The following is a 26,858-nucleotide window of genomic DNA, read 5'->3' on the forward strand; positions in this document are numbered from 1 at the left end:
AAGTAGGTCACACCGCCGATGAGTTGTGTAGGAAGGATTGCTTGTCTAGCTCTTGCGGAATTTGGACTTATTATTTTGACTTATGGCTCTGATAAAAACCCTTTTCTAGATTAGGCTTTTAGATCTACGAATTACGAGAGAGATCTCCGAAAGTATAAGCGAGATGCTCTTACACCAGAAAGATAGTATAAGCTAGTTCTCACTAGCTGAGCCCTTACTCCTACTACTCACCAGTCGAGCCCTTACTCCCATCTACTACTTCTTATTAAAGCTGCAAGTGCAGAGGGTAATTTCGCAAGGTAGGAGGAATAGAAAATCCTAACTAAGAAACAATCAATTAGTCCACTAAGTCTGTTAAGTAAGCGTTATACGAAATACTCTGATTCAATGTACGAGTGACTCAATCCCAAAGGTCAATCCAGCCAGCCGATTTTCAACAACAAAGGAGTTCACCATGGAAAGATAAAGTCTAATGACAGACACTGGTAATTCTCTCACTGGGCCAGCCACTAGAATCAGTCAATGAAAAAGCAAGCAAGGAGATATCCTCACTGGACATTTATCCTATTTGTGAAATCCTTTCTATGTTTCTGAGACCCGAAAACCTGTCAAGTAAGTAGGGATTTATTTCTCCCCATCCATGGTTTCTTTTACTTTTTTAAGGCATCCGGCGCATGCATACAACCATTCCTTGTTCTCCTCGGAACGTCAGGTCGGTTGGAAAGAAAGCACGGTGTAGCTGGCATCAGCATCTCTTGTCAGGTTCGCGCGCACAAGGGTGGTGGGTAGGTCTCTTTACGTGTCCCACGAGGCTTTGATCCTTCCATGTATTGGTGCATAGAGATTTGACTGAGCAGTTGTATTTCTTTTATGCACATTTACTTATGTTGATAGAGGGAGTGGGATGAAAAACACATAGTAGGAGATTGCCTACCTACCACGTCTCCTAGGAGACCCAAACCTCGCATACGGGTGGACCGAGTCGGGTGAGTAGGCTGGATTGCTAAGTTCTACCTCCGTTTGATCCTCTACTGGCTCTAGTGGTCATATAAAGGAACACAAGCGGGTAACCACTTAGGGAACTAGGACCCGGTATCTGTTGATTCCACTGGAGTGACTTACTCTCGGAGGGAGCACCGGTTCTTGAATCCGTTAGTAGTACACGTAGGCGCGCGAGCACTACGATATCAGAACTTACCTTTTTATTCCATTTTCATGCTTAAACAACGATTCACCCGTGGGATGATCAGTGGGGTTGATGCCCTGTAATCATACATGGTTGGACTTGTGCGTGCCTTGCTTCTACAATCAGAAGCTGCAGGAGGAACCTTCCATGGAGGACATGCGGTGAGCTCTAGATCCTAGGACTCTGACACAATGCAACACTTCCCATTTTAGGCGGAGCCTGCTTTGGGGCTATGGATACATGACCTTTTTGAGGACAATGTTGCCTTGGAGAATACTCGCTCTTTAACTCAGAGTCGTAGAAGCTAGTGTTGTCTTGCTTGCTCGAAACGTGCTTGAGGAGTGATGTGTCTCGTATCCAAGCGACGTTGCTTCGGAGAGCGACCACCAAGGAGCATCTTGAAGTGGAGTACGACGACTTCTGCTCCAAGGGAGAAAGGTTTGCGCTTGTGAGGCGGCTTTTGCTTGCAGAGTTGCTTTTGAATATGATCCACCCCATTTTCTCAGAAGAGAAGTCAGAACATGTGTTTTTCACGACCCGGGCGATAGAGAGCACTTTCCAATAAGCATTACAGACTCATCACATGGTACTCTCTCTATGCCCAATGGACCTTCCTCTACTGCGCCGGGAAGAAAAGCTGGATCGATGTGTTATAAGCCATCACCGTAGCAGAGAGAAGCTAGATCAATGCTAGTTGTCAGCATAGGTAGTATTTTGGTACCAACATGCCAAGCTAGCAGAATTCTTCACAGGGAAACAACATCTTGAACTTGGAAATGATCGTTTCAACGAAAATTGTGTATTTATGAGAAATGCTATGTTATGTTTTTTCCGCCCGGTAAGTAGATATGAATCGAGGTATTGATCTATTTTGCTACTAGGAGGGGGGTTCGGGTACACACCAGCTCTTTCTCATATAGCTAAAAACAAGTGATTTTGTCTTGTCAAAGTAAAATACTCGGGGCAATCTACTCATATCAAGCGGGATTTAGCGGAGTCCAATTTATCAAAGTTTCATTGTGACCTTTATTCTGGTTAGGGGAAAGCAAGAAAGGGCGAATACGGGAGTTTTATTTTCTTTCTGGGCAACTTTCCCAAGTCGTTCCACAAGAGATAAAAAGGATATAATGGTGATGAAGACAAAGCGCATAGAGCGCATACAGTTACCTTTTCATTTAATGAATTTCGTATAGAGAAGCAAGTTCTCATATCGGATCTGGAGATGCTTTCCTGTTGGTTAGTGGTCCTACCCGTATCGATCCTTCTATTGAGAAGCACCATCCGGAAAATGAATTACCCGCAGCTCGAGCAGAACTACTCCGAAAGTCATCTTAAGTAACTTAGGTCACCTAAAGTCACACTAGTGCCTCCATCCCAAGGAATCTATAAAAGATACCAGAAAGCCCCAAGAAGATATGGATGCGATAAACTCTCTGAGCCAAGAGGTGAAAGTTCCGGTGGTGATGGTGGGCGGGCCAGTCGATCCATACCGATGCTTACGTTCGGCTTTGCTCCTACCTTAGCAATCCGAACTTACTATTCAAGATGGCCTCCTAGCAGGCTGGAGCCACCTACTCAATTTGATCTTCTGAATGGAATGTATCAAGAGCGTTCTTCCTTTGGTCACTCGGGTTAAGGAAACTATTCCTACTGTACTCGAGTCGAAAGCTGTTAGCTCTGCATGCGCAAGGTTCCCGTTCACTTCGTATTACTTCCGGGCTGGCCAAGCTGACCGAACGGAGAAAACACCCGATCCGATAGTGGAAGAAGAGAAACTCAATGCAGCTGCCTGGTCATAGATCTTACCCTATGTATCTCCTGGGAACTTCACACCCACACAATAAAGATATTGGGAATGGAGACTTCGAAGACGAAAGTGATAGTAGCAAGCAGGCTTATCGGCGGGCTAGGGGTCTTTAACTAACACAAGCCTGAGAAGGAAGCGTTCGTGAATATCAATCATTAAGAAAGTTGTCCTTGTTTGTGCGTTGGGTATTACAAAGGATGGAAAGAGAAGGAAGAAGCGTTGGTTAGGGTATAACATGGGTCCCTACCAGGAAGGCCAAATTATGCTGTCTATAATTACATCGGTAGGACTTTTCCCAAAACCTATAACTGGGTGTTATAGCTGAGTGTGTTTGCTTCAACGCTTGGATTTATCCATAGCTGAGGCGAGCAAAACTCCCCTCTTTGTTGTCTCTGGCCATCTCGGGTTAGGTATGCGTTAGACACCAGAAATGGGTTGTATATGAATATGAATTTGGACGCGTGCGGAAACACGTTCGCTCTACTTCAGCCTGGAACCGAGGGGCCGACACAAGACCTATTTCGTTTCGGGGTGGACGTATGGTTCAAACAGTTGAGGGGAAGCCAAGAGAAGATGCTATTGGCAATTAATCAAAGGGTTTTGTTTGATGCGAGTAAGTAAACTTATCGTGAAGATCTGGCCAAGCTATTGTCGGGTGGGACTTTCCTTCAGATGGCCCCATTAAAGTATATTGTCAATAGATCGGCTTATAACTCTTACGACTTGTCGGCGGCGACTGACAGGATGCCCCTGCGAGTGCTATTCCATGTGCTGGAAAACCTCTTTGGCACATCTTTCGTGATCTAGTTAACAACACTTTAGTGACACATATCTTCCATGGCTTAAACCTGCTTATTATACTAGAAACAATGGAATACCTAAAGTTGGATATAGGTGAGGTGGGACTTAAGAATGCCTTGTCTGGAACATCTCTTCAAAGCAAGAATTAGCGTATAGAAAGGAAGCAGCATTTCCTTTCAGCTGCTTTTAAAAAGTCCCCGGGGATATAGCCCACTTCTCATTTCTCAACACCTGCTTCTCTTCTCTTTTCTATCGTAAGTAGTAGAGGGATAGGTACTTATTCCCGGGCAGCGGTATCATTGCTGCTCCCCGCCTAATGCGGATCATTGTGCAATGCTTATGTGAAATCTCAATCCAAAACTGATTCATTTGGTTGGAAAAACCAACGCCGACGTCAAGATCAGTCTCCTTTCCTTTCAAAAGTGAGCGAGCAGAGCTGAAAAAGATGGAGTTACCTGGAGATGAACAAATTTGATTTAATAACACAAATAGTACAAAGTGTCTCTCACGTCCATTCTTTTATTTTTGATTTTTCCCAACCTGCGTTGGATCCGCAGCTTGTGAACCGGCTTTTGGAAGGGGTGGAGGCACCTACCTTGAGAGATAGGGACCTCCTTTTCAAAATGTATGGAATTGCGCCCGAAAATAAACAGGCTTTGCTTTTTGAAATCACAAAAATGGTAGAATCATACATGCAGCGGGCAAAATTGGTTTTGCCACTTGCATACGATGTTACCTGGTTTTGTAACCAGTTTCTGGACGTGGATACTGCCTCGAGTCTAAGGGATACTATCATAGATTTACATTTCAAGGGGCGCGAAAGCTTCACTTGGAACAAGGGCTTTGTTAATTTTTTCACAAAATATGGAGGGCCGAAGACTCCCCGCCGGGTAGTCCTTTAAGTGCTCCGAATCAGCTTTTTTTGGAAAACCCATTGGATCAATTTGCCATTTACGCAATAATTGATCTTCATGTGGGCAACTTTTATTTTACATTTACAAATGCAGTCTTGTATATGCTGCTCACTGTCGTTTTGGCCGTTTTTCTATTTTTTTGTTGTTACAAAAAAGGGAGATGGAAAGTCAGTGCCAAATGCATGGCAATCCTTGGTCGAGCTTATTTATGATTTCGTGCTGAACCTGGTAAACGAACAAATAGGTGGTCTTTCCGGAAATGTGAAACAAAAGTTTTTCCCTCGCATCTCGGTCACTTTTACTTTTGAGTTATTTCGTAATCCCCAGGGTATGATACCCTTTAGCTTCACAGTGACAAGTAATTTTCTCATTACTTTGGCTCTTTCATTTTCCATTTTTATAGGCATTACGATCATTGGATTTCAAAGACATGGGCTTCATTTTTTTAGCTTCTTATTACCTGCAGGAGTCCCACTGCCGTTAGCACCTTTCTTAGTATTCCTTGAGCTAATCTCTTATTGTTTTCGTGCATTAAGCTTAGGAATACGTTTATTTGCTAATATGATGGCCGGTCATAGTTTAGTAAAGATTTTAAGTGGGTTTGCTTGGACTATGCTATTTCTGAATAATATTTTCTATTTCATAGGAGATCTTGGTCCCTTATTTATAGTTCTAGCATTAACCGGTCTGGAATTAGGTGTAGCTATATCACAAGCTCATGTTTCTACGATCTCAATTTGTATTTACTTGAATGATGCTACAAATCTCCATCAAAATGAGTCATTTCATAATTGAATAAAAACGAGGAGCCGAAGATTCTAGGGGGGCTATAGTTGTGCTTTTGCAGCACTGAACATGGTTCCGGGTACTCAAGATATTGCGTTTGTGTTTGGAGAGGTGTAGATTGTAGATTCCAGCCGAGAAGACCAGGAAAAGATAAGGATAAAGAATGTCATATATCTCAGGAGCGAGATAACTTCCCGATGAACAAGTCAGAATTGCCTCAACAAAAATGGATGGAATTGGACCGAAAAAAGCCATTCAGCTTCGTTATCGATTAGGTATCAGTGGGAACATCAAGATGAATGAGTTAACTAAGTATCAGATCGACCAAATTGAACAAATGATAGCTCAAGATCATGTTGTTCATTGGGAATTGAAGAGGGGAGAACGAGCAGACATCGAACGATTAATTTCTATTTCTCGTTATCGTGGAATTCGTCATCAAGATGGATCGCCCTTACGCGGTCAACGAACTCATACTAATGCAAGGACTGCTTGCAAGCAAATTCGGAAATGAAAGAAGGCTACCGAAAGAACAAGCAACGGATTTCGCGGTCATCCCTTGCTAAAGTGCATACGTTTTCTTGCTCCTTGGTACTTGTCTGATCAATCACACTATTTATTAGTTCACTTGATTTTTCGTTCGATGTCTTGAACCGCTTACTAATCACGTATACGTATAGTAGGCCCCCTTCGCCACTCCACGTCTGGCCCGTCTTGGTCTCGCTCACTTCGCCCGCCTATCGTATCAGCTCGGCTTCGTCCGTCAAGCGATAGCTTCTGCCTCTGACGGCTTCACTATCGTTCATGACTAGTAGTAGTTGTCTCTATGTAGTAGTCGGCCATTGTTAAGCTTCGCCAGAAGCGACTAGTCACTTCCCGAATGCCTCTTTCTTGTACTAATTAATGTGTATGGTCTAGTCTTTCCAATGCCTCCTTCCTTGCCGCCAACGCACGCTAGATGGAGAGTAAGCAAGCTACCTTGCTTGCATTGCATTCGTTAAACGGTAGCTTCCGCGCCCTTCCTGCCTGCTTCAATTGATGTGAATGATCGTGTCTTCGACATCAATTTCAGTCTGATTAGATATGTCATTGAAACAAATCTGTTTTGTCTCTGTTTTCTTTTCAGATGATGAGGATGAGCCAGCCGATCCTAACATAATTTTGGAGGAGCCGGACGATGAAGCCTCAAAATCAGATAAAGATGTCTCCGACACGACCAGACTTCTACTAGATTTGTATAGGGGTCAGGAGGGAAAAGATATGTTGTTTTCTATCAGTCCCAAGCGGATACTCCCCAGCTTCCACGGTCCGCTTACCGAGGAAGAGATGCGGGAGGACCCAGGGCCAGAGGAAGTTGGGTTGGGGTATAGAGCCGTAAGCGCGGTGGGGGTGACAGAGGATGTGCTCGTACGGTTCATAGTTGGGTATGATATTCTCGTGGATTGTTGGGAACGTCCTCTATATTCGAAATATGCCTTTCTAGGAGCATTACGATCTGCAGCTCAAATGGTCCCTTATGAAGTCTCTATTGGTCTTATTCTTATTGTGCGCCTTGTGAGCACATTTGGATCCGCGAAGGCAATCGCTCGGATCTTCCCCTAACCCAACCCGGGAACGGACCGGAGGGAACCGCAGCATGAGGAATGTCCGTGTCTCGTCGCAAGGCTCATTTTGAGTTTTGGGTCATAGGGCAGGCAATGCAGTCCGGGGCACAAGGGTCCTGGTACTACCCAGGTGCGAAGAAACCCGGAGGCGACTGCAATGAGCAAAAATGTAACTCACCGGCCTAAACGACGAGCAAACACTCGAACGTGAGAGCAAGGGATCACCCAACGAATGGACGAGCTCCAAGGAGGGAGGAGAGAGGGAGGCAAGAACCATTCTTTCAGAGAAGTGGTGGTCTGAATCCACTCTGACAAAAGAAAATAACAGACTAAGTCGTGTCGTAAGAGGGGCATTCTCAACACGGGACGGGGCCAAGGCCTTCATGTATGGGTGACAGATCGGCCATAGGAGTACTCTGGGATATACACCAGGGCAACTAATGTCGAGCATATGATGATGCCGCCCGTTTTCATTTGGTGAAAGTCCCCGGCAGAGGAAAGGGCTATAGGTGATGGCGCGTTCTGCTTCTTAGGGCAATGAAATCATTCCTATGGGATCATGTGTGGCAGCTGGTATAGATGATGATGAAAGGCGGTCCGCTTGAACCGGGGCCTATTCTCATAATAGGCAGCAAGCAAAGCTAAATAGGAAAGGGGGCGACTGATGACTGCCTTTTTCGTCAGAAATCAAAAAGGATGGAATGTGGAGCTAATATGGCTGGCTACAAGTATAGCCAAAGAAATATGAGACGAGACGAACTGTGAGAGGACGCAGCGGGACTACCAGGGGAAAGCCCGCCCCCGCTAGCTAATAATAGATATCTATTCTCGGTGCGCATATTCGAGATTTAGAATCTCTTTCCGACCAGGCCAGGCCGAATCGGGCCACCACTTGGGATGGGAATGGCTCAGCCCACATGCATCATTTGATGAAAGCACTCCAGTCCAGTCGCCTTCGATCAGTGGCTTGTCAACCACCGGACCGTAGCTCCTCACCAAATTCCCCTGCGTTGGGGCAACACAACACATGACTAGTTCGCTCAAGGACCACACTCTCTCGAGAGCAGGATGCTGACCGAGATGGAGCGCCAACCTAGACTTTCCATGGGCTTGCCTTGCCCCAACATCTAAATAAAGGGCGGGCGCCGAAAAGGAAGCAGTGACGCCTTTTTGACGAAAGCTTAGCTTGATAGGCGCAGCTTACTCACCCTACTCCCTTAGACAATGCAATGCTCTGAACACGAAAGTTTGCAGTTCAGCCCTCTTCTCCCATGCAGAGTCGCAGGCAGCGCCTCGGATAAAAGCACGGACGAGCCACATGCAGGGAAACTTGCACGTGTGGTTCTGGCCGGGGACCCCGGTATACTGTACTAATATGTGTAGGTCCCTGTAATTCGAGTGAGATTGTCATGGCGCAAAAGCAGATATGGTCCGGTATTCCCTTGTTCCCCGTATTGGTTATGTTCCTTATTCCTCGTCTAGCAGAAACTAATCGAGCTCCGTCTGATCTCCCAGAAGCGGAAGCTGAATTAGTTGCAGGCTATAATGTAGAATATGCGCGGGATGCGATCCTTAATAGTTCACTGTTGGCGGAAGCCAATGTCTCGGGGACTCATTCTGACTTAAACAAGGGGTGGGTCTTTACCAACTTCCAAATCCAAGATTTAGGGAAAAAAAAGAGGGGCAGGGCACTCTTCATTCTTCATTCGAAACTCATGAATGTCGGGTCGGAGGTTTTTGCCTTGTTATCAAAAAGGGGAAGTTGGGTAAAGCAAACTCCCTCCTTGGACGAGCACGGGGCTTATTCAAGTAGAACCGGGTTACGCTGCTTGATGCTTCGATCGAAAACAAATCAGTGGGGCCATGCCGGTATGACAGAATATGCATTAGAAAGGTCAATCCCTCCCCCCCTTTTTGATTTTTTTAATGAAAAACTGGGCCAAACTTCTAAAAAGCAGCCTACCCGCTTCCATAGAACAATATCACGGCAACGTAGACCTAAGTGGATTTATTGGATCCTGGGGAACCATCACAAGTACGGCCGGCCTATAGAACGAGAATGTCGTGTCGTCCAGCGGAGCTTAGAAGAAGGTGACTCGGAGCCTAAGGAAGGTGAATCGCGCAGACAGCTGACTCCTTTTCAATAGAAAGGAATAGACAAACCTACCCAGCTAGCTGGTCAATCTCAGTGATCTTATCGGCCGGCAAAGCGGAGACGGACGACCACGGTCCCGACCTTATCAGCACCATAGGTTTACTAATCAATGAAGCTCCTCAACCTACTATCTTTTCTTACAAACTCAACCAAGCCTAACCAAACCCCATGCTCACGACATGTTCTTGATATTGATTGAGTTGGAGGGAGTCAGAGACTACCACGGAATCCTTCCATAGTCACCTCGGTGACATTCGTCACCAAAGCATCACGACAGTTTCCAAGACCCCTCATATAATCTCCAGTGGGGATCAGTTGGAGCACGTAGGAATGCCGACCACTACATAAGCCACGTCTGGCTGAGGCGAGCAGCAAGCGGGGGAGAGTATTTTGAAGTACAAGAACATTGGGGTGGGACACTAGTACTTAAACTAGGGTTGCTTCTTAGCACTAATCTTGCGTTTTTCAGCAGTTAGTTGTAGCGCACCTTCCCTCATTCTCGATTTGGCAGTATTTTCTTATGATGACCTGGTCGACAGAGTATGAAACATCGGTGTAAAAGATTGAGTGGGATGGTTCTAGTAAGGGGCGAACCAAGTGCTTGCGCAAAGAAGTGAATCAATCAGAATGGAGACAGGGAAAGGAATCGAGGCCCGTCCCGGTAGCGATGCCTCTCACACGGATGGGAGTTACTTTTCTTTATCACCGTAAGCGTTACGAAATGGACCCGCATTCCCCTTTGCTTTTCTTTTGCAACTAAGCTTAAAACAAACATAGTAGTCTTTCAAGCCATTAGAAAACTCATTAGTGCTCTGTTGAGTGAATGCCTGTTGAGAAGCTTAGGTCATACATTTCCAGCTAATTAGAATACAACCATGAAGGTGGGGTTCGAATGCCATACAACTATTTATTCTGGTAAGTAGGATTGGAATGTAGTCCCTTTTTATTGGATCCGCCGCTCCGTTAAGTTAAATTCAAAGTAGGTGTGGGTCTAGGTAGAGGAAGTCATAAATCAAGTATCAAGTATTGTTATAAATATCATATATAGTAGTTGCCAAACTCACAAGCATCACACACTTCGATCTACTTTATTGAATAACTTAGCTAGATAGAATCGAGTCAAGCTTTTAAATGAAAGAAGCAATAATGGCATAATTTCTGTCTCAAGACCTCTTGCAGCTACAGCCAATGCAGCACCTCCTTGATCAACATACCACACAGCCCATTACGCCTTGCTCTAGTCGCGGTATAAAGAGAGACTAGAACCTACCGGGGAGCCCTCGGCAGAGTCCCTATCATTGTTGCAACAATTACACACAGAGTTCTGGAATTTCACATTTGTGAGAAGAAAGGGTATGTGTGTTTGAAAGGAGTGGTGCAAGAACATATTCTGAGCCTTAGTCAACACAACTTGTTTCACCTTTTTCCAAGCAGCATTCTTATCAGGACCCTCCTTTATATAAACCACTCGTCGATATATACCTGCCTGTGGCCTCAGATGAATACATCGATAGATAAGAAGGGAAATGCATCATCTAGAAAGGCTTACTGAGGTTTAGGGATGTTTGTGTGATGGATCGTACTCTTACTCACGATGACTTGGCTATTCAATAAAGGACGGAGTCAACGTGAGCCTTAGGGTCCAAAAATATTCCATTGGTGTCAGCTATTAGCGATTATTCAAAGTCGTAATGGTATAAATTATTAGTCAATTCCACTGATTCTTATTTCCCATTCCTTCACTGGCTATAGCGCCTTACCTCTTCTGTGACTTGTCCTGAGATGAGAAGTATCAAAAGTGTCGGGGTTTGGGTTTATGTCATGCTAGACTCACATTTCTCGTTCTTACGCCGGGTCCGCGACCTTACAAGGATACACAAGCTGGTGAAGGTTTCGGAGAAGCAGCAAGCTGTTCGGATTCAAGTTAGCTTTGAGCAGGCCTCGGGCAAGGAAATGCTTTGGATGTGCCAGGAGATAGTCGGCTCAGGGGCTTTTGGGCGGAGCCAAAGTGGTCCACATACGTACCATTTCCATCATCACAAGATCCCCCTTTTCTGTGTGCATAGAGATAAAATGTGATCTTATATTTAGATAAGAGAGATATTTTTCTCAGCGCTTCCCCTTATCGGCTTGATCTTCTTCTGCCCCTCGGTAGAGTGAGTCTACTTAGCGAACTGGCAGGATGCAGAGATTGATTGATCAATATGCATATCGAGCATCTATAGTTATTCTCTCTTCCCAAAAGATATCTCAAGTCGCTTCCAACGTTTTGATGAGTAAGGGAGGGTATTTTCAACAAGATAACTATGGATGACCATCTTCCAATTTCAAATCTATATCTTTCATTGGGTAAGTAAGGGGAATAAGCAAGAACGGTGGAAAGCTTAAGAAAGTGCTCGTTCCTTTGCTGCGAATGGGTGGAATTGGTATCCCCAAAAGGTTGTTCTCTTAAAACATCTGGCAAGGGGGTGTGGAAGAGTTCAAGTCTATCCCTTTGGTTAAGCTACTGTTGTTATACATCTCTACTATTATGGGCCACCACTTACTTAAAGGAAGTCGAGTACACATCTCCTTCAACCTGAAGGGCGAGGACCTGCAACGACGTAACGTTTGAAAGAAAAGTAACCAGCATAGGAGAGTGATCAGAAAGCATACGACTCGAGGGAGGGTTGGCTAATCAAATTAGAATAAAGATTCCGCTCTATATGATAAACGTTTGGTTGACTTTGATATGAAGTGTTGATTGTGTTTTCTATTCGTTTAGACCCCGATAGTGCTTATCGTTGTGACTGAAGGAAGGTTCATTCTATGCAAGATATATGCTAGTTTACAAGCATGAGACCCTCCTTTCGGGCCGGTAGACAGAGGCCTCAGTTCCAACGAAATGGGGAGCAAAAAGAGGTCGTGTCATACCATACAGATGAAATGAATGAAATATATTCCTGTTGTTTCTGTGCCTATTAGTACTTCGCTCTGACCACATCAAGAGGAGTAGTTTGTTTTTCTTTTGTAAAGTGGGCCCAAGGAAATATATAGGAGAACATAGCTTGTTTTGTAGTAAGTAAATTCAAAGGCTCAAATCGTCTATATCAATGCAAGTCTAGCTGGATGGAGTGACTCATGCTTTCAAACCATAAACTAATGCCGCCTCTCGGGAGCGCGTGTTACTATTCCATTCTCTGGAGCACAATCCAACGGAAAAAAAGTATGTTTCCAACCTACACCTTTAGTTGTTCCAGCTCGTGAGGAAGACGACTATGGAATTCAGATTTCCTTTCTCTCGAAGCAAGCCAGTCCTTAATTAATGATAAGGAAGGAAGGAATTGCTCTTAGGCTTGTGAGTCTTTTATCATATGGATGGGTTGTACAACCCTTACATGGTCTCTTGGCATGAAATTGGGTACTTTTTCGTCTATGCCGAGACGGAAGTTATCTGCAAAGAATGCCAACTTACGACCGTCAAAGTGGAAATCGTATCAACCCACTGAAACCGCTCTTTGGAATGGAATGCATAGTATTGTGCATTGGAATGGAAAAGTCGAATAATCAAGACATGGATCTAGTATCAACATGACCCAACTTCCATTCTCATGACCCAACTTATTCAATCACTTCCATTATATTTCTATTGCTACAAATAGACAACAAGAAACATCCCTCGGAATTCCTGTTCAATAGGAAAAAATAGCTCTTCAACCAGAAATAGCAAGCAACATGTTTTTCTTCTCTCTTCTAAGCACACACCCTATCGGGTGATGCCACTGACAAACACCCTAAAGGGGAATGCAACACTTCCTATAACAGAAAAACAATATCTGAAATCTTTAAGCAACTAAAAAGACGTATACTAAAAGATATGTGTTGAAAAGGGATGGTCAATAACAAGATGAACCCAATGCCCAATCTTCCCAATAGTATTCCTTAACTCTTGAATTGATACACTTGTTCATGGCATCTATTCTCTATCTTCACTTTTCACCTTCTCATCCTTAACCTCAGTGATCTGTTACTCCTAGACATCCTTCTGCATACAAAAACAGAAGAAAAAGCATGGGCATAAATCAATAGAATAGTTTAGTTTCAGAAGTCTTTTTTCATTGGTATATCAATCATGGTTTATAGGGAAATAGTTAGAATAGGAAAGCTCTGTTAGTTACTAATGTTTGGGTTTTTGTTTACGGCAATAGTAGGTTTCTTGCTTGTCATATTTAGAATATAAGCATCAGTTACATTTGACGTCAAGCCTTTTATAGAAGAGAAAGGAAGGTTAAGGGAAAGGGCGTAGCATAATATATAAGAAAAACTTGATCTTTTAGGGGAAATTTTTCCAACTAGACCGATAAATGAGAAAAAGTACCAGTCGTACCAAGAACCAAAGGTGCCAGCTTTCATTGATATATATACCGTATCTTTTAGCTGAAAAATCTATGGATAAGAACCGGCTCTGGGAGGAGGGGTGGCACGACAGAGCAATGAAAAGATGGGATCTTTCCTTATCTTCGGTCATGACGCCTTTTCCTTTTGCATGAGAAAGCGCTACAAAACATCCTTCTCGCGGGTTATCTTCTACTCAAGCAAGCTCTCTCCTATTCTTCATCCACCAACTAGCAGGAATGTAGGAGCATAAGAGGGTCATCATCTTCTGAAACGATTGTCTTTCGATCTGCTTTCCAAGAGGTGGTTTCTGACATGACCAGAAAGAGTGGAATTCTAGTTAGGATTGGCATGTCAAGTTGCTTTCTCGGACCCTAACATAAACCACCTTATCCTCACTCAGATTGTTCTTTTGGACCGAGCAGAAGCACGACCTCTATCTGACATTTTCTCTATCCCTTCTAATCTCTCAATGGCATTTCCATCTCTCGATTCAATCAATCAAGTAAGTCTGGATGACGCTTGTCTTTATTTAGTGTTTCCCTGGCTATTCAGCCATTACTTGCATCTCAGGTTCTTTGTAACCTTTTTTAGTGCCATGCACAATGAGGTTTCTGGCATGACCGAATCTTTTGAGAATATCGCTTATTGCGTTAATTTCTTCATCTTGATGTACTCAATCCATTCAAATTCCATAATTCCAATGCTATAATCCCTATATTAAGATGAAATAAGTAAGCATGAGTCCTCTTATTTTTTGTCTTCTATGAAAGAATGTAGCTCACTCTTTCAACCCAGGGCCCCCTCTGGGGAACTGTTTGAGTTTTAGCATCGACCCCATTTCCTTTTGGTATTACGCTTGAATCGCTGCAAAACATTTCGCTTTCTGCGCCACGCTCGTACGTGGTTTACAATCCTAGCCTTTCATCTGACTTTGCCATCGGGCAATTGTTTGTTTTCAACTGGATTGGATTCCGAACCAAGAAAGATAGGCAACTTTCACTTGAAAGAAAGGAGCTTCAGAACTCTTGTATTCCACCGAATAAGAATAAGAATAAGAGCAAGAAGGGGCTATCTTTGTGAAGGGACCGGCACCAGAAAGTAGATCATATGGCCTTTCTTTCGCCAAAATCAAGTAAAGCCCCGGCCCAAGAAATGCAGCAAAGCAAGTCATCTTTGGTTTGGAGCTAAATTCCCGGATGTATAGGCTTGATCGAGTGCCTTACCTGAAATCGGCGATATAAAGTGGGCTCTTTAGCTTGCTCCGATAGAGGTCTCCTTCTCCCTTAGCAGTGAGACCAGTCCCTACCTATTTTCAATCAATCTTTCATACCGTATGCCTTTTCTACGCCTAAAACAAGTTCATGTCTCTCCTCTTTGAAGTCGTACCTTATTGAAAAGTAGTACGCTTTCTTTCATGGTGTTCAGGATCCCATGCTTTGTAGCTCACGCATGGCTTTCTCTAACGAAGCTAATGCCGAAAATTAAAGACCTTAAACGGAAAGACACGGGAGGTGGCGAAAAACGAAAAAAGAGAAAGAGCTTACAAACTTCTCTGAACCCGGTAGCCAGCAGAGCCCTTATTCATGGGTTAGGAACTAGCATTGAACAAAGTTGGTGACAGCCGAAGAAAAAGTGAAAGGGCAAGTAAATAATCTAAACATGCGGGTAAGCAGCAAAAAAAGAATAAAAGTAACGCGCCCTACCTGTTAGTAAAGTAAGGCCTTCAAGAGCCTATCTAACACAGACATACACGCAGATGAGGACACAGAAATAAATGGACGTCGATCCGGTACTGAAATTGCATAGCAAAAAATGCAATATGTTCATACTTAATGAAATGCACATCATCCAATTCATGATTTAAGAACAAGAGAACGAGATATTGACTTTTTTTACATCTGTAACTACATTCTCACATTTCTTTTTTGATCTCATGACTTTTTATGCGATCGGAAAACGAATGAGATCAGAAAGATAGGCGGACGACTTGACCATAAGGTCGGATGTTTTCGTGAGTAGTAAGCAGCGGATCTCCCCTTTTTGGGGGAAAGCTGGTTAAACAAAACTAGGGATAGCTAGCAGGTATTTTCTAAAGGTTCAAAAAGAAGGTATTTCAAAAGGGCTTTGGCAAAGGAGGTTCACCTTGCCTGCTTTCCTTGTCCTCCGTTCATCGATATCCTATACTGGATACCTTTGCCTTTTCCGAGTGGAGGCAGTAGGCTATTCTCGTTCTTAGCTTTATACACCGAAACATGCCATTGCGTAGGCTCGTAGGCGTAATTCATATTCGTATTTGTTATTGGCGTACGTAATTTCCTTACTACGTCTATCGCTCGTAGGAATATCTCTAAATAGGAATCGTAGTCCTCGTATGTACATATTTCGTATTGTGATAAAGCACCTATGCCGCTAGAAATAGTAGTGCCTTAAATAAGGCGTTCCAGGTTCTTTTTCCCCTGGTTTGTATCAGAGCTGGCCACTGATAATAGGAAAAATGAAACATTTGGTGTGTTTTAATTCATTCTCAATCTTGTTTCCCCTTGCGCTCCGAGGGAAATAAAGGGGAAATCACTGATTCGTTTGGAGCTATTTTCTAACTGACTCATTGACATGAGAGATTGGATGCGATGCGCCAGTCACTCGTACTACAGCGGACAAAGGTCACCGGCAAACGACCGTTGCACAATGGAACCTGGTACTACTGTTTGCCCTAAGGGTCGACCCACCTTTTCAGAGAAACAGACACATGACATCACTATATTACACATTTTCGGGATAAGAAAGTGGAGAATGCACTCTTCCCTTTTTTACATTTTAAACTCATGTTCATGGTTTGTTTTATTCCCAATTGTTGCCCGTGTGAAAAGAAAGAAGAGAAGTTGGGCCATGTTTCCCGAGAGAGACTACCTTCTCTCAGGCCAGCAGTCTTATACTTATAGTCGACTTCTCTATGATGATCTGACCTCTTTCCTAGGCTCTGCTTGCTCGTCTACGCTCCGACCAATTCAGTCAAAATCGAAAAAACAATGTTTCCTTGAAAAAGTCTAAGAAGTAGTAGTAGTAGTAGTAGTAGTAGTAGTAGTAGTAGTAGTAGTAGTAGTAGTAGTAGTAGTAGTAGTAGTAGTAGTAGTAGTCAAAAGGTGCACTTTTGCATATATTTCGATTTATAGGGCCCCCTATCTTTGTCTCTATCCACAGAGATACCTATCTATATAGCGAGAGATTTTTCTCAAAATTGATCTAGACTATCCTCTATCCGGATAGATATGTCCCTATGAGCGACTAGGCTGATCTTTTTTATATGTTTTGGCCACGTCCGTTTCTGCTCCGAACAGGAAGGTTTGGATTTTTCAATCTTATGTCGTGAGGGATGTGACCTATGTTAGGTCCATAAGATACCACAGCTTTTAGTGTTCTATGATTCACCTCCAAATAATTAGTAGGTAGTTCGATCCTTTTGATTCTTATCTTCCTAGTAAACGGGGATCCGGAGCAATAGGTCGAATTACTATATAAAGAAGACTTTTCTACAAAAGGACTTATTGTTCGAGTAGGAAGATTTTGGTTTTTCTCCTTCCCTCTTTTCAATAAGAAGAAGTATTTGAAATGAAACAAATTCCTCTTCATTATGTTGTGCTCAACGAAGGAACTGCCTAAGCATACTTTTGCGGATCCAAACTTCTTTGTTCTTTCAAAGTCTTCTTCTTGCATATACGAACGCAACTTTTGCAATTCCTTGGATTTGAGTAGTAAGTGGCATCCCCTCTGAGTTGTGAGTAAGCGGAACCATTCTTTTTTTGTTCTTCTCTAGATTCTGGACGGTAGGAATTTGCCTCTTCTTTTTCCAACTGATATGGCCGATAGGAATTTGCCTATGATTTTTCCAACTGATATGTCGATATAGAAAGATCTCCTTATTTCAAAACCGCGGTTTCTCGCGTCATTTTCTTTAAAAGATATTAGATCACCGTGGGAAACTTTCAAATGAGTAATGGTTACCAGTCCATTATTCAAACAAATCCTTCGATGACTTATCGGCTGCCTTGCTTGAGGAAGAGTGTCACTAAAATGGAGACGAACCGGAATCACGTCCGATCTTGTTCCTTGATTGAGTAAAAAAGGGATATATGAAGTTCTTTCTCTTCCTCTGTGCATCTCCCTTATGGGTAAATCCCCATAATAAAGAGACAACTTTCATGTAGTTTGTGATTTGATGTTACTGTTTAGATTTTCTCTCCGAGAAAGATTTCTTTTAATGGATCTCCTCTTGTTCCTCAATCTTCGAAGAATACGGCGTTGGATTAGAGAAAGTTCTATGTTCCAAACATTTCCTGGAAGTAGACGACACGTTTTAAATCTTAATGCTGGCATGGCATATTTTGTTGAATCGGTTTTTTTTGCCACATCGCGTATAAAGGGAATCGAGCCCAACTCTTCCACGAACCCCCCACGAATGGCCCTCCCTTGATTCAATGAACTATGAGAATTCCTTTTTTCATTTTTTTCTTTTCAGTTCTCATAAGTCCTTGATATACTAGCAGAAACTCAATACTTGACCGATTGCGTCACAGTGCTTAGGTAAAGTGGCAGTGGTTGAAAGCGAGCAGAAACGTCAGTGTTTTCTGTGTGTTACGATAGTAGTGGTGAAATAAAATCCAATTCAAATATCTCAACGTAAAAAGAAAATCGTTTCACTTTGAAAGGAAAGCTAGCTATATGAGATCGAACTTCTTCCATCACTCTATCTACGATATTCATTGCACAGGCCTACGCATCTTATTTCAGGTATTTTTTTTCTTGGTTGAAGGCTCGCCATCACTGAACATACGAACAATCAACCTTTCGTCATTACTCCTTCGTATCTCCCTTTTCTGTTCGCCGGAAGGGAAGAAGGCGCACCTCCACTAAAGCTTTATCATAGTTCCTTCTCTCACCCGTATTTCTGTCTTTTTGGTGGATCTTGCTAGTTACTCTCTTGAAGGTGAAACTAGGCCCACTACGGAAGGACTTAGTTCGCTAGGAATAGGAAACAGAGGCGTTGTTGCTTGTTCTACTAACGCTAGTGCTACTTATCGCTAGGATAGGATACAACTAGATAATTCGTACGTGCATAGGATGCCGAGGGCTGGATAAAGATGAACTCTTGGCCAATGCCTGCTTCCTTGGTATGATACCAGTATTGAGGGAAAGGATATCGATCGGCCGTCGTTCCGTTATTGGATTCGATTAAGAACCATAGCCGTAGTCATAGCCATTAGCAGGGAAGCGAAGTAGGTATTTTAAGCAAGTATTGTCATACCATAATACAATATTTCATGAACTAATGAGGTCGCTACACATGCCATAGTGTAGAACCCAAAGTAGTAGTGTATCACTCTTTCCAAGCCTTTGCAAAAAGTCAAACAGTCGATTTCTATTATAGGGAAGAGTGTTGTTATCTTTCTTTGTATGGCAACAGTTCGTTAAACATCCCACATCAGACGCCTACATTGTTAAAGTCAACTTGCCAGATAATCCTTTTCTATCATTCTAATTAGATATGCGTAACACTTTCAAGGGTGAAGCCAAGACAAATAGGAAGATGATCTAATGATTGCTAGCAGTGAGAATCTAAAAATAGAAGAAGATAGCATTTTTTCCTCCAATAGAAAGAGGGCTAGCTGCGCTTATTTCGACAAGGCTGAACATGAGTTGCTCTCAAAGGACTTGACTTCTGAAATCTCTATTCTACGTTTTTCAACTAATCCACACGATAAAATCCTATCTTTCTCTCACTAACTTCGCCAATTGTCCTTCGCTCTAGATGGTCAATGTCTTCAAACTAGCCATTTGTCCTTGGCTTCTGTTTCAGAGCTGCCTACCTCTTCAGATCAAGGTGAAAAGACAATTCGGGAGCTCAAAGTTATTGTCGCACACATCCATCTATTCTAGGAGATGCATGTCTGCGCTATCCCTTGGATTTAAATTATTATTGATGTATCAGAGGCATTTCAAAGGAACAGAGGGTCCATCTTTGAAGCGAGAAGCCAATAGATAGTATTAGATTTCAATCAAGAATTGCGTACAGTAGAGAGTCTCCCTTTGTTGTGTGGGTGGTTTCAATTCCTTAGGCTTTGTGAGCCATTCTTTCTATCCAGTTATTTCCCTCATCTTGTAAGCCACTGGTCCAATGCAAGTGGACTGGGCACTGAAGCGTAGAGGAGTGGCTATGGTGGTTTCCAGGAGTCGGGGCTGACGGCTTGATGGCCTTCAATGTTTGTTGGGCTGCATGCAGTTGCAAATGCAGGATTGGATCAAGGAGATCTGGATTCCCATGTTTCTGTCTCTACGAGAAAACGGGCGTGTTTTAGCGAGAAAACAAACAGCTTCCTTAAGAAGACATTCCTATATCCGGTGTCCCAAAATAGAGGAAATGCTTATTTCAATAAAAATCAAAGTGCAAGTATATAGGATCTCCTTGCCGAATACCTCGTGTTTACCAACACCCTTCTTCACCAGAACAATAGGGTAGCGAGTATAGAGAAAGCTATCTCAGTAAAAGATAGAAAGCAAAATATCTCCTTCGCCAAGTCCCACTTGTAAAATAGAACAAGAAGGTTTACCAACATCTATATAGAAGGAGAGTAGCAACAAAGTCTCACTGCAGATCAAACAAGAACTTGATGCAAAGCAAAAAATGATTCCAAATCCGAAGCATAAGACCTACCAATGGGCGATGAAAGTCTCCGGTTCAAGCTAGAACCAACTATGCGAAGAAAGTGACTACAGTTTACCGGTCCTGTACAAATTCAAGCTGGGTTGCTTTTGAAAACATTGGCCAGGATACGTAAGGATAAGGCACATAGATATGATCATTATGTTTACAAGTCAGTCACATCTGCAATGCAACAACCTAATTTTCTTGATCAAGGCTAATGTGGTAGGCGCATCAGCTCATAACCTTCTTGTATGGTCTCTAGAGGAGCCTCTATCGCGCTTTAGGTTAGGTACCTTTCGCGTATTTTTCAAGAGCCCTTGCAAACCGTGCTTCAAACGCTTCGTTAAGAACAAGTGGGGACTTTGGATTTGCTCAGTGAAGAGCCGGGACGAAGGGAGGATAAATACTATTACTCACTTGATACTTTCACCTGCTTCCGGTGACAACTATCACTCTCTTATGAATGGGAGGGTGGAGTACCAAGCAAGACATAGGGATTAGCCAGCGAAGTAGGTTTATTTAGTACGAAATATGGGTATTTAGAATTCTTTTCAGTCAGGACAGCCCTATTTAGTAAGTGATGGAGAAGAAGGTAGTGTTGATAGCAGTTCAGAAATAATATCAATCATTTGTGGGGAAACCAAGCCCTATAGCTGTTTTGGTAATCTATTCATTGTAATACCGGACTGATTGCTATGGTTATTCTTGCTGGCTGCCCTCGGTTTTACCGCTAAAGTATGCTATGAGGTTTGGGAGAAGGCTCGGCAAGAACATCTCAATATGATCAATCATCCGAATGTGCTAAAGCAGCACATAAAGTATCTTCTGAAGAGAAAACGTATAGATATCTTGTATAGGATGACTGCTTATTCCCCCTCCCCTTTTAGCATGGATTGGATCAGGCTTCCTTTAGTAAGAAACAACATTCCACAATGGTCCCTTACTAGCTATAAACGGTATAACTCTCCTTTCTTTCTCGAATTTCTCACTTCAATAGGAGTGAAGTGCGTAGATAAGTTCGAAATACCAACCAACTCTCCCCACCAACGAGTGTTGGTTCAGCTTACCACCAGGGCTTATGATCATCGCTTGCGTCGCTATGTCCATGGGTTATTCCATATCCTTGTTTATTCAGGCATAGGCCTCGTGATTTGGTATAAGTTTCTACCTGTCGACGGTACTTTATGGATGACTCCTATCGAAGTATTCATGGATCCATATGCTGTTGTTGAGGGGTACAAGAAAATAAATATTGTTTGGACACTATAGGATATCACCTCAGAAGTGAGAAACTACTATAGGAATGAACATCCCTTCAAGGGAATCTTTTCGTACGAGGCATTAAGTACAGATAATGTCGTGAGTCGAACACGCCTTGCATCCATTGGTATCAGCATCATGATTCGATTCAATACGCTTTCTGGTAATTCCAGGATATTCTATTTGGAATAGATTATCTTCTCGAATATAGAAGTCTGCTCTTTGAGAATATTAGTTAGTAATTTATGTTTTTCTAATGGAGTAATACCCCTTTCCTGCCAATAAGAATTCTATAGTATATCAATTTCTTTCATAAGCATAACTTTATCACAAACTTTTTCCTCCGATATGGGTGTGAATAATCTGTTATAGTATTTATTAACAGCATTATGAAAAATATTTTGTAGATATTTAGTAGTAGGAGAAGATGTAGTAGAGTTGTTCGAATATCTAATCATTTTGGCTTTCTCTTTCCAATTAGTGAGTGAAGCTACCGATTTTTCCATTTCAATCAGGATTGAGAGAGAAATCGGCTTACGTTTGGAAGTGCAAATGGCTACGGATGAGAGGCGCAGAAGAAGGGCTTTATTCGGTGCGCTCTGCTTACTGGGGCTAGGTGCCAAAGCGCTTGCTCTGGATTCCAAATAATAAGAAGAACACAACTCCCTAGTATTGACGAAGATGATGCCAGTGACTCCACCTCTCTCCTACTCCCAAGGAGCCGACAGACTAATAAAGTAGAACTGCTTGCTGATACCGGTAAATCAGGCAGGGAGACCCCATCTCTCCATATCTTTTTTTGCTATGTACTCAAAGGACTTGCTTGTCTTTTGACTCGGGCAAAAACCGCAGGAGTGAATTGACTCGTAATTATACAAACAAATGACCCAGCTAGCCTTCTCCTATCCGGGGAATCATCGGGACATGCTTCACTTAAAGTGATTATACCACATAGTTTAGGAAGCGAAACCATAGTTCGGGTTAGTTCACGCTAGATTATCGAAGCTTGTGACACCTGTTAGAACACATTAGGAAAGCACAAAAGATTTCTATTTGGAGTTCGCTCATTTAGTTGCTCGATCGCTGCCATCCGCATTGGGCTAATTCAAATCCTATGTTCCATGCTCTTGCGGGTTTGCTCCATTTGAACTTGTCCACACTGGCATAATCAGTATCTCCCCGGAACTAAGAGGCATGGATACCCATCTTTATCGATTCAAAGAATGAATAAGTATCAGCGAGGCGGGGAATACGGGCCCGGTAGAGATAGGGATGATCGGCAAGCACTACGAGCGGGGCCGATGTTTCGTGTTGTGGGTGGCCATCGGATTGTTCAGCGTGCCCATGCGGATCCCTACCAATGTCCTAGACTGCAAGTTCGACAAACTTCCGGCTTGGGTCAGGATACAAAGTTACCCGGGATGGGCTTGCCCTCTGGATCACGCTGGGTCCTTGCTTGTTCCAACGCCATGCTAGGAATGTATCACGTGCCCATGCAAACCAAAGGAAAGCAGATACAACTATTACAGATCCTAGTCCTATTTCCCATCAGAACATAAGGGAGTGGGCTTCCTTTGTAACAGCTCTGTTCTGGTCGTCGCTCACCTCACTGGACCAAAGCTTCTGGTCGGAAGCTGGTCGATCGCCTGGTCGGCAACCGGCACAACACCTTTGCCAGTGGGATTTCTGTTGGTTTTCGTACTATGCGCAATGAAAGTTTCCAAAAAAGGAGAGCTCTAAAAACAGTGTTCTACGGGGAGAATGTGATTTTTGTATACTTTGACCCCATACTGGCATGAAATTGATCGGAAAAAGGACCTCAAAAACACCCATTTATTAGGGTAATGTGAAAATTGATGGTTTTCGCCCATACTAGCATGAAACTTTCTCTTTTATTGAGCTCAAAAACAGGCAGAGGGAGATCAGAAAAAGTGTCAAATCCAATAGAACAGAGAACGATGGCCCAAACAGAACAACTTACTTCCTCTATCCGAGTTGGCAATCAATATCAAGATCAGAGCCCGAGAGCAATGAAACAACAAGTCCACCGTCCCTTCACCAGCCAAAGAAAGAGAAGACTAAGCAGCTCAATAGGGTCTCGAGTACGACTATAGTACCAAAGCTTGGTGCTTCTACCAGTCAAGCAATTACCACGGGTGGATATTTAATAGAAAGCCTACTTGAGTAGGTCAAACAGCGGGGATCTCTCAGTTCCAATGGCTGGATCTCAGAATCGCGTAGATGGGTAGAACTAATGGGCAAACGCACCTAAGTTAGAGATTTCAACTACTATGGTAGTGATGGGGTGCCTGTTTACCTAAGTAGGCCTAGTTCTTTCTAAAATGAGCATTCGCATCCGGGGACTTTGATCCAACTTCAGCCGATGGGGAAACGTTAAGGGATGCACCGGTATCTGGACACGTGATGGACCCAGTAGTAAATATTCCTTTGTGGAAGGCTTTGGTTATACCTGGGTGGCAAAGCGAAGTTTCTGGTGGGTAGGTGTCTAAAACAACCCTCTGCAAGGAAGCACACCCGTATCAATTCTTTAATCAGAGACTAGACTAGCATTAGGAAGGACAAAGGAGACAGACAGAATTTACATCAGAAAAAAGGACTTTTTGAAGTTTGAGTGAGGATAATTGTCTTAAATTTCGGAGAATCGGCTAAAAAATGCGGAATTGTCTTCGCCTTTGTAAGTGAAAATGTCCAGTAAAGCCTATCTCGCTTTTAGCCTTCATGGTGAATGGCCGAGCCTTTCTTTGAACCTTGTCAATGATCGAACGAACTTACAGATATGAACTGAGTGCCATTTGATGAGTAAGATCGAACAAGGGAGAGGGATATGGAAATGATGAAGTAATGAAAGAGGAAGTCATTGCTAGTAGTAACGACTTGTCACGATCCATTGGTTCGTATAGAATCCATGTCCTAGGTCTATCAAAAAACATTCTTTTTGCTAAGCGTATATAATAAAATAGAGTGAAAGGGTCCACCCCGAAACCAAGGGGGTACTAACTAACAGCTGAGTCCTCTCCGAACCGCAGGAGATAGTTGCCCATCATACGGCTCACCGAACTTCACTTGCCTGTAAGGGGGGCTCGCTCCGGGCAGGTTCAGATCACTTACTATACACGGCCCTACTGAGGGGTTAGGAGCGTTTTCAAGATGATTCTTTCTTTGTCGAGACGAAAAAGGAACCCATATTTTCGATTGAAAAATGTGAGTCTGTTTTGCCCACTTTATCCACCCCCCCCCCCCCCTCTATCAAATGATCAAAAAGGCATTTCAAATGCTTCTTATTCTCGTGTGTGATCTTATCCATCTCTGCCCCGCTCCATGTGGGCAGAGACCCCTGTAGAGAATGAAGAGGAGCCAAGGATCTTACTCTCAAGAGTGCTTCGATAGGCTCCACTCTCTCCCCTGAATAAGTCAGGCTCCGTTATCCTCGGCTGAGATGGGGATAATGAGTCGACGATTGAAGCCCCCAACGTTCTGCCAGACACGACATGGGTAAGCTCTATAAATGTGTAGAGCCAAGTGTAGTGTGGTGTAGTAGTAGGCACTTCTAGGCCCCTTCCCGGCTACTGGATCACTCCAGTGCTTCGGGTACTACGGACCCTCTGCCATCCATTGCAGCAGAGCCGTTTCATGAGCGGGGGGGCTAAGCGCAGTTCTTTGAATCAAAGGTTTTCATGAAATCGAAATCGATTCTTTTTTAGATATCTGGATAGATGGATGGATCTATCTTTCTATTCAGATATCTTTTGCAATCAGCCCCAAATCCTTGATTTGGCCAGGAAACAAAGCACTGCTTTGGGCCCAGGAAGCGAAGGGAATGAGCTCGGCTGCTTCTCCCCCACACTTCTTTATTTCTCCGTGCCCCTTCCGCATGCGCTTCGCGCGCCATTGGCGCTTTGCTCTCCTCTTATTTCTTCATTGGAGGGTTCGGATGGACTTCGCCGTTCTTTCCCAACGAAAATGGAAAGGGCTGTATCACATCGAGATGTCGATTCGTTTTCCGCCCCAAATGAGATGGGGAATTAGTCACCTCTGTCCCTTCATCTTTTTGAAAAGGAATCGAGGCCCGGCCCGGCTCGCGTCATTCCAACAACCGACGGGGAGCACCTCAGTATACGATCGCCACGCAGTAACTGGGAGTCCTATTACACCTAAGGCCAACTTCCATTCACCAAACCCAGGTTCATCTCGTGTAGTGATTGTGGACTCGTACAAGGATATGGAGTCGCGGTTGATGTTAACAGACTCACCCTGTCTTTCATAGCATGCATTTCCCATCTGTGTTGCAAACTGGTTCGGTAAGCTACGTGTCCGGTGCACGGAAAACTGCCTTCGGTCTTCCAACCTTACTCATGGAAACCTTGGCCGCGCCCAACGACCTATAACGCTAGTCACTACTCCCACTGGAGCTAGGAAGTTAGCCCCACAACCCAAAGCGGCGAAGACCAAATAGAATTTGCTACAAAAGCCGGCTAACGGGGGTATTCCTGCGTATGAGAACATTGTAATGGAGAAGGTCATAGCGAAATAGGATTCGTTTTGGCTAGAGCGCCCAAATCCGCTATATATTTGACACGGGTTTGCGTAATGCTGGAACTATGGCGAATGCATCTATCGTCATTGATGCATAAATAAATATACCAATTAGTAGTGATTGAATTCCTTCTATGGTTCCACATGAGAAACCAGTACGAATATAACCTACATGTCCAATCGAACTATGAGCTAGAGGTCTTTTGACTTTCATTTGGGCCATGGCGGCCAGTGCTCCTAAGATCATAGAAGCAATGCTGCAGAAAAAGAAGATTTGTTGTAATGTACCCCCATAGGAAGCAACAATAGAAACAAGTGAAATATTTGCAGAAATAGAGATTTTAGGCGCAATAGAAAGGAATGCTGTCACCGGGGTGGGGTGAACCCTCATAGATATCAGGTGCCCACATATATAGAGTCAAAAGAGAGATTGAGTCCGAGGGAGAGGGGGGTTTCTTGGGGCTCGAGAGATTGAATAGATAGGGCCCCACAAGTTGTTAATTCGCCTCTGGGGAATTCACACAAAAGGGAAGGACTTATTCTCAACGAAAAAAGTGCTCTCTGAACCGAACGTGAAAGTTGTTTTCCATCAGACGGCTGTTCACGTAACTCCACTCTCGGCTTGGATTATATATCCATTTGGTCCGCTCTCGGCCATTCCACATGCTGCCTAGCAGAGACATGGTTATATGAAGTGGATTCTCTCTTTTGTAGTAG

At 43.4% G+C, this 26,858-nt stretch overlaps 3 pseudogenes; 1 reads left to right on the forward strand and 2 right to left on the reverse strand.

The window, feature by feature from the left end:
* The first annotated feature begins 4,240 nt into the window (after positions 1-4,240).
* Positions 4,241-5,519, forward strand: LOC125541667 (annotated as a pseudogene).
* Positions 5,520-16,912: 11,393 nt separating this feature from the next.
* Positions 16,913-18,013, reverse strand: LOC125541668 (annotated as a pseudogene).
* Positions 18,014-25,911: 7,898 nt separating this feature from the next.
* LOC125541670 lies at positions 25,912-26,551 on the reverse strand (annotated as a pseudogene).
* Positions 26,552-26,858: the final 307 nt, after the last annotated feature.

The sequence above is a fragment of the Triticum urartu genome, chromosome 2 (assembly GCF_003073215.2).
Source record: "Triticum urartu cultivar G1812 chromosome 2, Tu2.1, whole genome shotgun sequence".
Classification (NCBI taxonomy): Eukaryota; Viridiplantae; Streptophyta; class Magnoliopsida; order Poales; family Poaceae; genus Triticum; species Triticum urartu.